Source organism: Halichoerus grypus, chromosome 7 (assembly GCF_964656455.1).
Source record: "Halichoerus grypus chromosome 7, mHalGry1.hap1.1, whole genome shotgun sequence".
Classification (NCBI taxonomy): Eukaryota; Metazoa; Chordata; class Mammalia; order Carnivora; family Phocidae; genus Halichoerus; species Halichoerus grypus.
This window is the reverse complement of record NC_135718.1, coordinates 116,801,954-116,813,979: the sequence shown is the minus strand read 5'-3', so window position 1 is coordinate 116,813,979 and position 12,026 is coordinate 116,801,954. Positions and strand designations below refer to the sequence as shown.

The window sequence follows — 12,026 nt, the reverse complement described above, 5'->3', positions numbered from 1 at the left end:
TTATCTTGTTCCTCCCTCCCTCTTTGCAACACTGCCTCCTTCTTTTCATTAACAGGTGTCTTTATTTTTATTTTTTATTTTTTAAAGATTTTATTTATTTATTTGACAGAGAGAGACACAGCGAGAGAGGGAACACAAGCAGGGGGAGTGGGAGAGGGAGAAGCAGGCCTCCTGCGGAGCAGGGAGCCCGATGCGGGGCTCGATCCCAGGACCCTGAGATCATGACCTGAGCTGAAGGCAGACGCTTAACGACTGAGCCACCCAGGCGCCCCTTTAAATATTTATTCTGTTATTTGCTTTATCTTCTTATTTACTTTATACATTTAGAATGGATAGAAAAATGGAAGGAATGCACATTTTGTAGAGTCAGTAACATTCTGCATTTTAAAACGTTTCAAATACATGAATCCTTTTGTGCATTTAATATCACAACTCTGTGTTTTTCTTCACCAAATAGTTAAGACAGTTCGACGTGGGGAACCACCTGACCATCATTTTGTTCTTTTACAAAACGCCTGATGCAAAAGTCTTGTCACCAAATTGCAGATACTTTAACTTACTAATAATGAGATGTACGGACACCCTGATGTCCCACCAAAGTTGACTGACAACATGATTGCCATGGAGAACACAAGAATAAAACAACAATAAAAGCGGCTTTACCGTTCCACCCTGAGCCAGCAACGCTCCCACTGGGAGCTCATTAATCATATCTACCAAAGAAGCCAGAAAGGTCCAGACAGCCTTTCTGTTCCACTTTCCCTTCTCCATTCAGCTCAAAAGACCATCTCTTGCTCCTATGATCGTTCTGTTACCCTGATTCCCTAACTCAAGCAGATTCAGCCTGTCTTCACACCCTTCATCCACAGAATTACCTTTGAGCCCCTGGACACTTAGATGGGCAAGTATGAATAACTACTTACAGAAATTCCTGAATTAATAAATAAAGTGACTTTAATATTTAGGAACTACCCCAGACCTCACCGAGGTTGTCAGGGCACAACCCTACAACACAGCAAAACATACTCCCCAGACTCCCTCGGCCAGTCTTTGATGCCTGCCCTCTGGCACATTCCTTAGCATGACAGGTATATGTTTTATGATGGCTTAAAATACACATGCTAGAGACTGTGGCTTGGTAAAATCTATTAACGTTTCTAAATCACTCTGTGTTGGCAGAGTGTCATGTTTACCTCTAAGGTAGGCCAACCTGATGATCTGATATCTGCAGAAGGGACGATGTAGGGACCCACCCAAAAAAGCAAAAAAGAGAGAGCCCGAATTCAAACACAGAGCCCTTAAGAGTTGACTACTCACACATTCATTCCCTCACTTGTTGAAGCACAGGGCAAGAAGACACCAAGATTTCACTCGTATATTAAATATTTGCTCTGTGGGCAGAAGCCACATTTCTAATCCTGGGCCAGGTACTTTATATTTGGGTGTGTCTCACCTTAAACACCTATGAAAGAATGTGGCTGGCTGGGTATACGTTTATCCCAGCCACTATTAAAAACAATCCCTGCTGTGTATTCTATAGGACGCCATCCATAATGCACAGTTAGTGAAATAAAAAGTAAATGTACACAAAATAGAGATGATTGCAATTTTTATAATAAATGAAAACACGCAAAGTAATGGGAAAGAATGTAAGCTCACTAAAAGGATGAACAGGGCTAGGTAGAGCTGATATTATATAGAACTCTCTATATTGTACACATTTCTTATTTTTTTCTTAAAGATTTTATTTATTTATTGACAGAGAGAGACACAGCGAGAGAGGGAACACAAGCAGGGGGAGTGGGAGAGGGAGAAGCAGGCTCCCCGCTGAGCAGGGAGCCCGATGCCAGGCTCCATCCCAGGACTCTGGGATCACGACCTGAGCCGAAGGCAGACGCTTAATGACTGAGCCACCCGGGCGCCCCGCCTTATATTATTTTTGCAAATAAAGATTAGCATATTCTAAATATGTTAGCTACTAAAAATGGTATGTCAGAAGCAACGTCTGACAATCTGGCAATATATCTCCTAGAAAATACCAAACTATTTTAAAGAGTTTTAAAACAATTTAAATCTTCAATCTGTAAGAAACATGCCAGGTAAGGTATCAAGAAAAAAAAGTTAGAAGAAAACTGGTCTGAAAACAAGTCAAACAAAAAAATTGAACGGGGAGTGGGGGAGGAAGGTGGCTCTCGAGTAAAAGAGATTTAGGACTTCTAAAAACAAAATGCAATGTGTGAACTTTAATCAAATCCAGGGTTAAAAAAATAGCTATGAAAGACATGAGACAGGGAAATTTGAAATAGGGAATGGAAATTAGATATTAATGTATTACTGATAATTTTCTTCCGTTTTTGATAGCGGAATTGTGCTCGTCTAACAGAATGCTTCAGGAGATGCCAATGGATACATCTAGGAGTAAAAATGTCATAATATCTGTAATTTACTCACAAATGGCTTAAAAAAACCCAATACGTACATACATGAATTCAGAGTTGAACAAATATGACAAAACATTAAGAGTTGTTGAATCTAGATGGTTGGGTGTACAGGTATTCACTGCACTGTTCTTTCAGCTTTTCTGTATACCTAAAAATGTTCATAGTCAAAAGATTTAAAAAAAAAAAAAAAAGGCAACCCTCAATGCCAGTACTAAACATAGCCCTCACAGCTCGGGTGAAATGCAGCTGCCTCTTTCAATAGATTTCTCTGATCCCTCCCAGCAAAGTATGCTTTCTTTGTCTGAACTCCCACATCATTTCTGCGTATTTTAACATACCAATCAACCTCGTGTTAAAAGTATTAGCACATTTGACTCTAAACTCCTCCAGAGCCAGAGACCTATTTTCTCCATCTTTCACATCTACATCTTTCACCTAAATTAAAAGCTCCTGGTATTTATACCCAGAACTTGTGTAGTCACAGAGCTGTAACCCTGGGAAGGGCTTCCAGGAGCTCATTTAAGACACTCCTCACCTCTAGGATGGGCTCCACCTGAATGATTTCAAGTAGATAACCTATGTGACACTCATCTGTAACCACAGGGTTCGAGAAGAGGACCTCTTAATCCCTTTCTGTTTTACCATCTGAATAGTCTATGAATTATCCGCCATGTTTAGCTCTCAAAGAATCCATACCACATGTATCACGAGTCCATCTTTTAACTATTAAACAGGCACAGAGTTCTTCATTACATGGAACCCAGCACCCTCTGTATTTTAAGCCTAATTCCTCCTCTTTGTCCTTGCTAGCCAGAGGGAGCAAGGATTAAGATACGCCACCAGACAGTAGACTGGATGTGAAATCTATTACAAGCAAGTCCTCTCTGTTAAATAGTCTGGCTCTTGGCACTCTAATTACTTTGCCCATGTGGCTCTCAGGGGCCATATTTACTGTAGCACATGAACAACATTATAAAACCTAGAACTAAGTGCCATATTCTCCTAAAAAGGTCATATGTTTATGATGCTTTAGATTTTCCTGACAAGAGATCAAATTAGGGGGTCATCATTCTATTTACCGTAAGATTTGTCTGTTTGTTTTTTTAATGGAAAGCTCCCTTACAAATAAAGTCACTTAAAAGATAAAGTTCTATCTACTCTTCAGGAACATATCCAGTAAATAATACCAAGCTGCAAATGTTGCTGAGACCCATTCATGGAAGGGACTCTTTGTTGTTATTGTTAGTATAGACAGTAAAACCAACAGTGCTGACTCATGATTTTTTTTTCAAGACCAACAGGAACATATTCTAACTTCAAAACATCATCTGCTGATCCTCTTTTTCAAAGATGTACCTTAGTGAGGAAAGTAGCATTGGATAAGAGTTAGACCCTAGCCCTTTAGTGATGAGAGTCGCTGGGAATAAGAAGCGAATGTGAAAAAAAAATCGCAAGGAAAGTGCCACCAACTCTCTGACCTCTCCAGCAGCTTGCGGGGTCTCTGGGTCCGTGAAGTAACTGACAAGTGCATGTTGAAGGCTGCCCGGAGGAAGGACACCCACGTGACAGAAGGTGGGAAGTACAGTGGAGCAGGGAGGTCCTCTCCAAGGACCAAAATTTACTCAGGAAACAAACGGAACATGTGCAAACCTTCCTGCAAGAACCGGCCTGGGTGAACGCCAAGTGACTTAACCTCTCCCAGCCTCAGTTTACTCATCTGTGAGGATATTACCCACCCCACCGGTTTGTGAGAAGTCAATGAGAAAATGCTTCTGTGGGTGTACACATGTCCCCTTCCCCCTCATACAGGAAGCCAGGTTTGCTCAAAGGATAGCACAGCAGCTGTGAAAAGAAGGGCTTGAGTACCCTACCACCTACATTAAAAAAGAAAAAAAGCAAACAACACAGGAGTTGAACACGAAGGTATGACAAGTCCACAGGGAAACTGACCAAGTATAAAACTTAAACCATGTACTCTCCTAGCACTCCACCTTGTAATCCCCCAAACACTGACACCTGGAGCAGAAAGGAGTCCATCATTAGAAGAAATGCTACCATAAAGGGCCCATCCTAAGAGGGTAAGAAGGCTGTGGCCTTTTTCTTATCTTCGTCAATAACATGTATATTGTCTTGTGTTAAACAATTGTACTTTTTTCCAGTGGAAATTGATTCCAAATTGCTGTTGGTTTTATAATCCACACAGCTGTGTCTCTAGAGCTGATATCACAGTCTCCCTCACCCCAGAGAAACCCCTGGATGTGTCTTAGCTCCCCAAAGAGAATTTTGAAGGGAAGGATCTGTGTCAGATTCAGATTTGTAGTCTCCTTTGGACATGGCAGAAAGCTAACTAAATATTTGTCATTATGATGAAAGAAAGAATGAATCCTGAAATAGTTGTTTTTGAGGCCAAGCTAGGGCAGGGGCCTCCAGGTGACCTCAAGTGACACCTGAGGAATTTGGAGCCTGAGATAGGTCTGACTTTCGGGGCCTTAAGAGAGGCTAAACTGTGGAGAAGAGGGATGAGAAGTTACTCAGCTCACTGGTGCTCTTTGGGGGGAAAAAAAAATTGAACCCAGATTTCTAAAAGAACATTCCCACCACCTGAGTTTGCCTTTTCCAGCCCTTGATGTGTCTTAGACTGGGGGTGGTCTCAGAGACCAGAGAGATGCCACATCCCATGGAAGTTCTTTGCAAAAACTACAATGGAATTACTCATGTGATAATCCAATGTGCCCATGATTGCCGAAAGCAATTTGTAGGGATATTTGCTCTGTAAACACTACACTTTAAAGGCCTTCTATAGAATAGGCTACAGTAGGAGAGAACATACAGAAAAGCTTCAAAGTCACTTCTAAAACTCATTCCTGACCAATCAGCTTCCTAAAATATCTAATATATAAGTTTCCATCTTTTAACTATCAGCTGTGGATTTACCTTCTACTTTCTTCCCCCCCCCCCAAACATATCAACAAAACACCTGCCAAGTTGAAAACACAAAGCAAAGCCAGCTTTCTCATAATATAGAAAAAGTCAGTTGGCTGATCTAAAAAATTTTAAACATGATGGGTAAGAAGTAGAGAGACCTTTCAGAATACCAACGAAATACAGCTTAATCCTCTGTCCTGAATTACCTGCACAGTCTTCAGGGGAAAGACAGAAATTAAAATCCAAATCTTAAACACTGTCATCCTTTTATTTCCTACGCTATATTATGTATACTTGCCTTGCTTTTTTCCTAAGGGTGAGTTCTGAAATCACGAACAAAAGCTAACTGCTGTTCAGCTGCATTCTGTATTTACTAACAGTCTCTGGAATTTTTCCAGCATTCCACATTATTACAACTCCCAAGCATACCTCACAGAACTATGTAACCCTGGTCTGGGTGTGAGAAAGGAAAAAATGATGCAATTAGTCCATCCTGTGTATAAACCTGCATGAGGCACAGCTCAGTTTTGAAAAGTACTATGTCATTTTTCTAAGGAGACTTTTAAAAAGGGTTAGGAGAGGGGAGGGGGTTGGGAGGATGGGTTAGCCTGGTGATGGGTATTGAGGAGGGCACGTTCTGCATGGAGCACTGGGTGTTATGCACAAACAATGAATCATGGAACACTATATCTAAAACTAATGATGTAATGTATGGGGATTAACATAACAATAAAAAAATTAAAAAAAAAAAAAAAGGGTTAGGAGGGCATGGGGCAAAAAAGACTATGGAAAATGCCTTCTCTGATTCCCCCTTGAAGAAGAGCAGAGAGGAACGTAGTTCTGTTCGGTGAAAGAAAAAAAAAAGTCACACTGTCGGTTTCTTCTATAAATTTTAGTACTATAGAATACCCAAATTATAGCCATATATTGAATTATTTGAAGCCAAGTAAAATGTGGTGCAAGGTTTAAAGCACAAGCCCCTAACTGTTAGCTGCTAAATAACTAGAACAAAAGCAGAATGGTCACATTTTTAAATTCCTTCCTCTCCCTCCAGCTAACTCACTTGCAAACATCCAGTGGTGGGAGGTAGAGAAATGTGTCTACATTTCGGTATTTGGAGCTGTATCTGAGGTTAGAACGATTCCTGCTCTAGGACCCACTACAGTGGTACCTGACCTCCACGAAAGAGGGCTGCATGCCAACTACATGCACGCGGAATAGCGCCGAAAACCAGGAAATGGAGCCAAAACGTCCTCGAAGCTATCAAATATCACAAAGTCCTTAATTCCAACAACATACACTTTGCTCAAGAAACAAACAAACAAAAAAACCACCCTCACAGTTCATTTACTCTAACTTGATATACCTTCACAAACCTTGCTTCTTAGCCCTTAGCAGATTTAAAAGAGATAAAGTATGTTGGCAGGGAATAAAATGGCAATGAGGGAGGTAAACTATAAAAATAAGCATTCCATAGCATGGAAAACTGTGTTGAAAGCACCCTGTAGTAAATAGGGACGACTGACTAACATCCAGCATACTTTGGTTAAGATGGCAGTAAACAAATATACTTGTAAACAGTCCCATGCATGGTGGTTAAAAATAACAACAACAAAAAAAAATTGGTTGAGTAGTAAAGCTTCTGGAATCACTTTTTCCCCCAAGCAGTGGTTCTCTATTGATTATTCCTGCTCTAACTCTCAAAGCAAACCAGTTCTATGAAGAATCAAAGGCTACATTTTCAACTGTATGTGGGAGGGGGTGGTAGGGAGGGAGCAAAGCCTGGGGAGACAAGGAGTTTGAAAAAGCCCCCAGGTCATCATTGACAAAGATCATTTCCCCATTCCCTTTGAGGATCACTGCCCTTAGGTCTCTAGAGAGACATGATCTTCCCACAGGAAGGATCTCAAAACATGAAAAGTGTTCATTTTTTACTTTACTCAAACTTTTAAGGCATTCAAAGCACATCTTGAATATTTACAGATAAAATAATATCTTACCGGGAATTTGCTTAAAAATAACAGGGTGGGGGGGGTGCACGCCAGGGTGCCTCAGTTGGTTAAGCATCTGACTCGTGATTTCAGCTCAGGTCAAGATCTCAGGGTGGTGAGATCGAGCCCCATGTTGGGCTCTGGGCTGAGTGTGCTGCTTAAGATTCTCTGCCTCTGTCCCGCCGCCGACCCCCCACCCCACCCCATGCCCATGGTCTCTCTCTCTCAAAACAAACAAACAAACAGGGTGGGGGGGGGTTGTGTGGGGGTACAGATAAAGTGATATTGGCCATGAGAGCTGCAGTTGTTGTAGGTAGCAGACAGGGATGTCAGGGCTCATACCATTCCCTACAATTTTGTATGTGCTTGAAATTTTCCATATTAAAAGTTAGGGGGTGTTTTTTGTTGTTGTTGTTTTTTAATAAAGAAGTATTTTTTAAACGGCACTTAATAAAGTAATCTGGCAAAACAGAAAACAGTGCCCACTTTGCGGGGGTATGTCACAGAAAAAAGGGGTCAGAATTCTCCTCCATGCAAACCCCTCTTGCCCTTCCAAAAAAGTTTGCATTTAACTACATCAAATTGACAGTAATCATTTTGCATTCCATTTTTAAAAGGCGGCAAGAAAAATTCCTTTTGTAGGTAAAGCTGACAAGTTGAATAAAATGCAAAGAACAATCAGGCAGAGAATAAGGGACTCTTCCTGTGCAACTTGCTTTTAATGAACTCTATCAGAACACCTGACTCTCACTTACTCCTCTGATGAGCTTTCTCTGTCTATTCATGCCAGGAATGCTTTGTCCTAAGAGACTCCACCCTTCTTTGAGAGACTGTAGAATCCGCAACTCTCCAAATCCAGTTCTTTTCGCCGTCAGTGTCTACACCCAGGGTGATGTGTGTCCTAGAAGGTCACAGCTAATCATAGATAGGAAGCAGAATGGGAGAGTCCTGCAAGTGTCAGAACACTAAGAAGGCAATAATGGGCACCTCCATTTTTAAAGTAGATACAATGACGGAGGCATTCTGCTAATAAGCATTATCTCCAATGGCCCTATGAAATGGCTATTCCTAATGCCCCCATTTTAAGACTAGGGCACCAAGGCAGGAGAGGTTAAGACCCTGCCCAAGATCACACAGTTACTAATGACACTGTCTTACCCTGTGCTCTTACTCAGTGCTAAAACCATGCTAAAAATGCCCAGAAAGGGGGTAGAAAACGACCTGGTGATATAAAAATAACCATGACAAGAGCAAACAACCACATTCTGTAAGGAAGGCTTCACCATGCCATCTGCAGTCTATCTTTGCTCACCCAGAGTGGACTCTATTCAGATATGGCGGAAATGTATCCTGAGCCCTAGGAGGTTCTATGCAGAGGGCAAGGCAGCAGAATCAGGGTCCTGCCCCATTACAGCATCCCATACCTCCGCCCCCCAACCCGGTGCCTCTTACCTAGACAACCTCCCTTCTACGGTTCCAGTCTGTGCTGCAGAGAGGGGTAATCCTGGCCCATCACATACGACCTCTTCAAAAACCAATTTGAAAAACACAATCACAAGAGCAACCGAAGAGGTTTTCCAGCCTGTTCACATGACTCACTCATCAAAACAAAAGAAACTCGCTGAAGGTAAACGTACCTCTAGCTTGCTTCACCCTCCTCCAGGATGTGCACCCTGAAGGGACAAAACTGATCAAGAGAGGGACTCTCCGTGAGAGGCCGTTACCAGTGACCTCCCTTGTTAGCAAAGTTTTCCACACCTCCCTCTCCTGTTTCCTTCCTGCCCATGCCTGAGTTCCCTCAACTTCCCCTTCACATGGCCAGGGCTTTCGGATGGGAGGACTCACCCATGTCACTTCCTATCCAAACATCAGCAGCAGCCCCGCCTCTCTGCCAACTCTCTCTCCAAGTGGGTCGGTGCATGCAGCGCCCAGCTTCCCTGGGTACATCGCCCCGTTCCCTGGTTTCTCGAGCCCCACCAGTGAACCTCGCCCAGATGTGGGGTGATTTCCCTGCATAAGCCACCTACAGGCTGTAGAACCATAGCTCCGAGGCTGCCGCACTTTCTGCATTTGTACTATGGGGTGGTAACAATGCCCACCAGCCAGAGCTGCTGGATTACACCCGTTAGTAATATATCAAGTGCTGGCACAGTGCCTGGCACACAGTGAGCGCAGTCACTGTCCTTACTGTTCCTGTCACTGAATACTGCAGGAAGCCCAAGGAAACCAGACTGCCAAGTGTCACAAGGGTAAGAACTGCTTTCCAACAAGCCAATGGTTATCGAATTTTTAAAAGTGAGGCGATGTCTCACAAGGAGACAAAACGTGAATGCAAAACAAGCAACTACAGGTCTCACGGACTGGAAACCATGACAGGCTGCTCAGTGGGTTTCAGATACGGTGACCACTGCAGTGAGTCAGGAATACAAGCAAGCAGGGTCTAAAGTGTTACAATGCAACTCACTCCTCCAGAGCCAAGAAACTGAATCAGAGGGGAGAAAGAATGGAAACAGGTATGAACTAGTGTCAGCTGCTCAGAGTTGCATAATCCCAACTGACGTAACCAAATGTTAATTACTAATGGGAAAAAACAAAGCTTCTAAACAGAGATGGTCATGCTACAGGTTGGCATCTACATAATAGGTAGACAACATGTGCACATGCACACACACGCACAGGAAGCCCATCATAATCGTCCTTTCTTCTGTCCCCTGCCTATCTCACACACATACACACACACACAACCTAAGTGGGTACTTGGAAAAACGTATGTCGTACTAAGCAGCTCTCAGGGACATTACAAAGAAAAGGCACCTGTTTCTAGCACAGTAACTTTGCTGTTATAAAAACAATTTGTTAGCATACGAACATTCCTGTTACCATTAGTGACCTCAAAACTGAAGATATGCTCAGCTGCGTGCATCAGTGTTGAGCAAGCCCGGGCCGCTAGAGACAAGATGCTACCTGCGGGATGGCTCTCCCCCTGGGTGGGGGACGTCTGCAGCCCTGGAAGGTGTAGGCACAGGAAGAAACAGGAGGGCAAATGTCAAGGGCTTCAGTTCTCAAGTTGGACTCTTAGCTCTTAAAAACTGAGAAACTTAAACATGTATGATTTCTAACAAATTCATATCTGATAAATACAGCAAACACTACACAGAGTAAACCTACTTCATGCGGCTCCCTTTGCGCTCCTGATTTATACCTACGTTTCAGAATGTTAAGGATTTCAAATCTCCCTGGAAATAAACCCTGTCTATGGAAATCTTTGTACATCAGCAAAAACATCCCTGGGAAAATAAATGCATATCTATTCTTCAACTAGATTGTGCAAGGCCAGGAACCAACAACGCTTTCTACAGCTTTTAGAACCCCAAATCCCTCTGCACTATAATTAACACATACTCTAACTCAGCAATGCTACTTTGGGGAAATAAAAGCAATGAATCTTAAGGATTATGTAGAAGGATGGTGCAGTAAACATCGTCTGTAGTAAAAGGTGGGGAACTAAAAACAACCCATCTATAGAGTTATGACCAAATTAACTCTGGCATAGCCACATTATTTAGGGTATTATGCAGTTATCAAAAATTAGTTAACTCTGAATCTATGAACAACACCACCCATTAAAAATTCTATACCTACCGGCTGGTTGCAAAAGTTGCAGGATAATACATAAGGCAAAAATCAAAGCAAAGCTAGTCATCATGTATGTGTTTATGCTTACACACGCTTGGAGAAAGGTGTGGAACATGTCCATCTTCGAAGGATAAAAGGGGAAACAGAACATCTACTTTGTCTTTATTCAATCTTTAGAGTATTAATGTTGTGTTAAACCAAAAAACCCATATGTTAAATACTGCCTCTCCTGGCGCCCAGGTGGCTCAGCAGATAAAGTGTCTGCCTTTGGCTCAGGGCCTGGTCTCAAGCCCTGAGTCCAGTGGAGTCCAGCTCCCTGCTCAGCGGGGAGTCCGCCTCTCCCTCTGCCTCTGCCCCTCCCTCCCCTTATGCATGCGCATGCATGCTCTCCTTCTCTCTCTCTTTCAAATAAATAAAATCTTTAAAAATAAAAATATAAATACTACCGCTCCTAAATGCTAGATATAAAAAAATTGGGGAGAAGTCTTCCTTCAAGAGTACTATTCTATCAGCCATCATTTACCATGTGAGCTAGAATATCATCGGAGTGATTACCATGTGCCAGAATTGAGCTAGACGTTTATAGGCACTGTATCATCTGACCCTCACAATCCCAGTTTACAGACAAGGAAGCTGGGACTACATAACCTGGCCAAAGTTCCAAAGCTCAGTCTTCACAATTAGATTATACGTACAGCAAGATGCACCTTGACCATATATGCCCCCTTCACAAATAACAATATTTAGAACAAAATCTCATTAACCACGTGGCCTTTAGCACATATAAATCATACCTTGATGAAGAGCAAAAGCAAAATTAAAAAAAAAAAATCACTTGGGATCAAACATTCCTTTTCAAAATTGGAATTAAAACCACTTAAATTCTGGGACTTCCATGAGTTTTCCTTCTTTTGAATTATTAGGCCTAGACAGGCCATTCTTTTTCTACTTTAACTAAAATTTTTAATCATCTTTAATCCTTTCTGATTATAAATTCATTATAAAAAATTGAAAATTATAGAAAACTATGAGG

General features: G+C 42.1%; 1 protein-coding gene across 2 annotated transcripts in view; it reads right to left on the bottom strand.

The window, feature by feature from the left end:
* PTPN14 (protein tyrosine phosphatase non-receptor type 14) overlaps positions 1-12,026 on the bottom strand; it is a 183,425-nt gene that overhangs the window by 106,043 nt on the left and 65,356 nt on the right. The gene's annotated exons all lie outside the window — the stretch shown is intronic.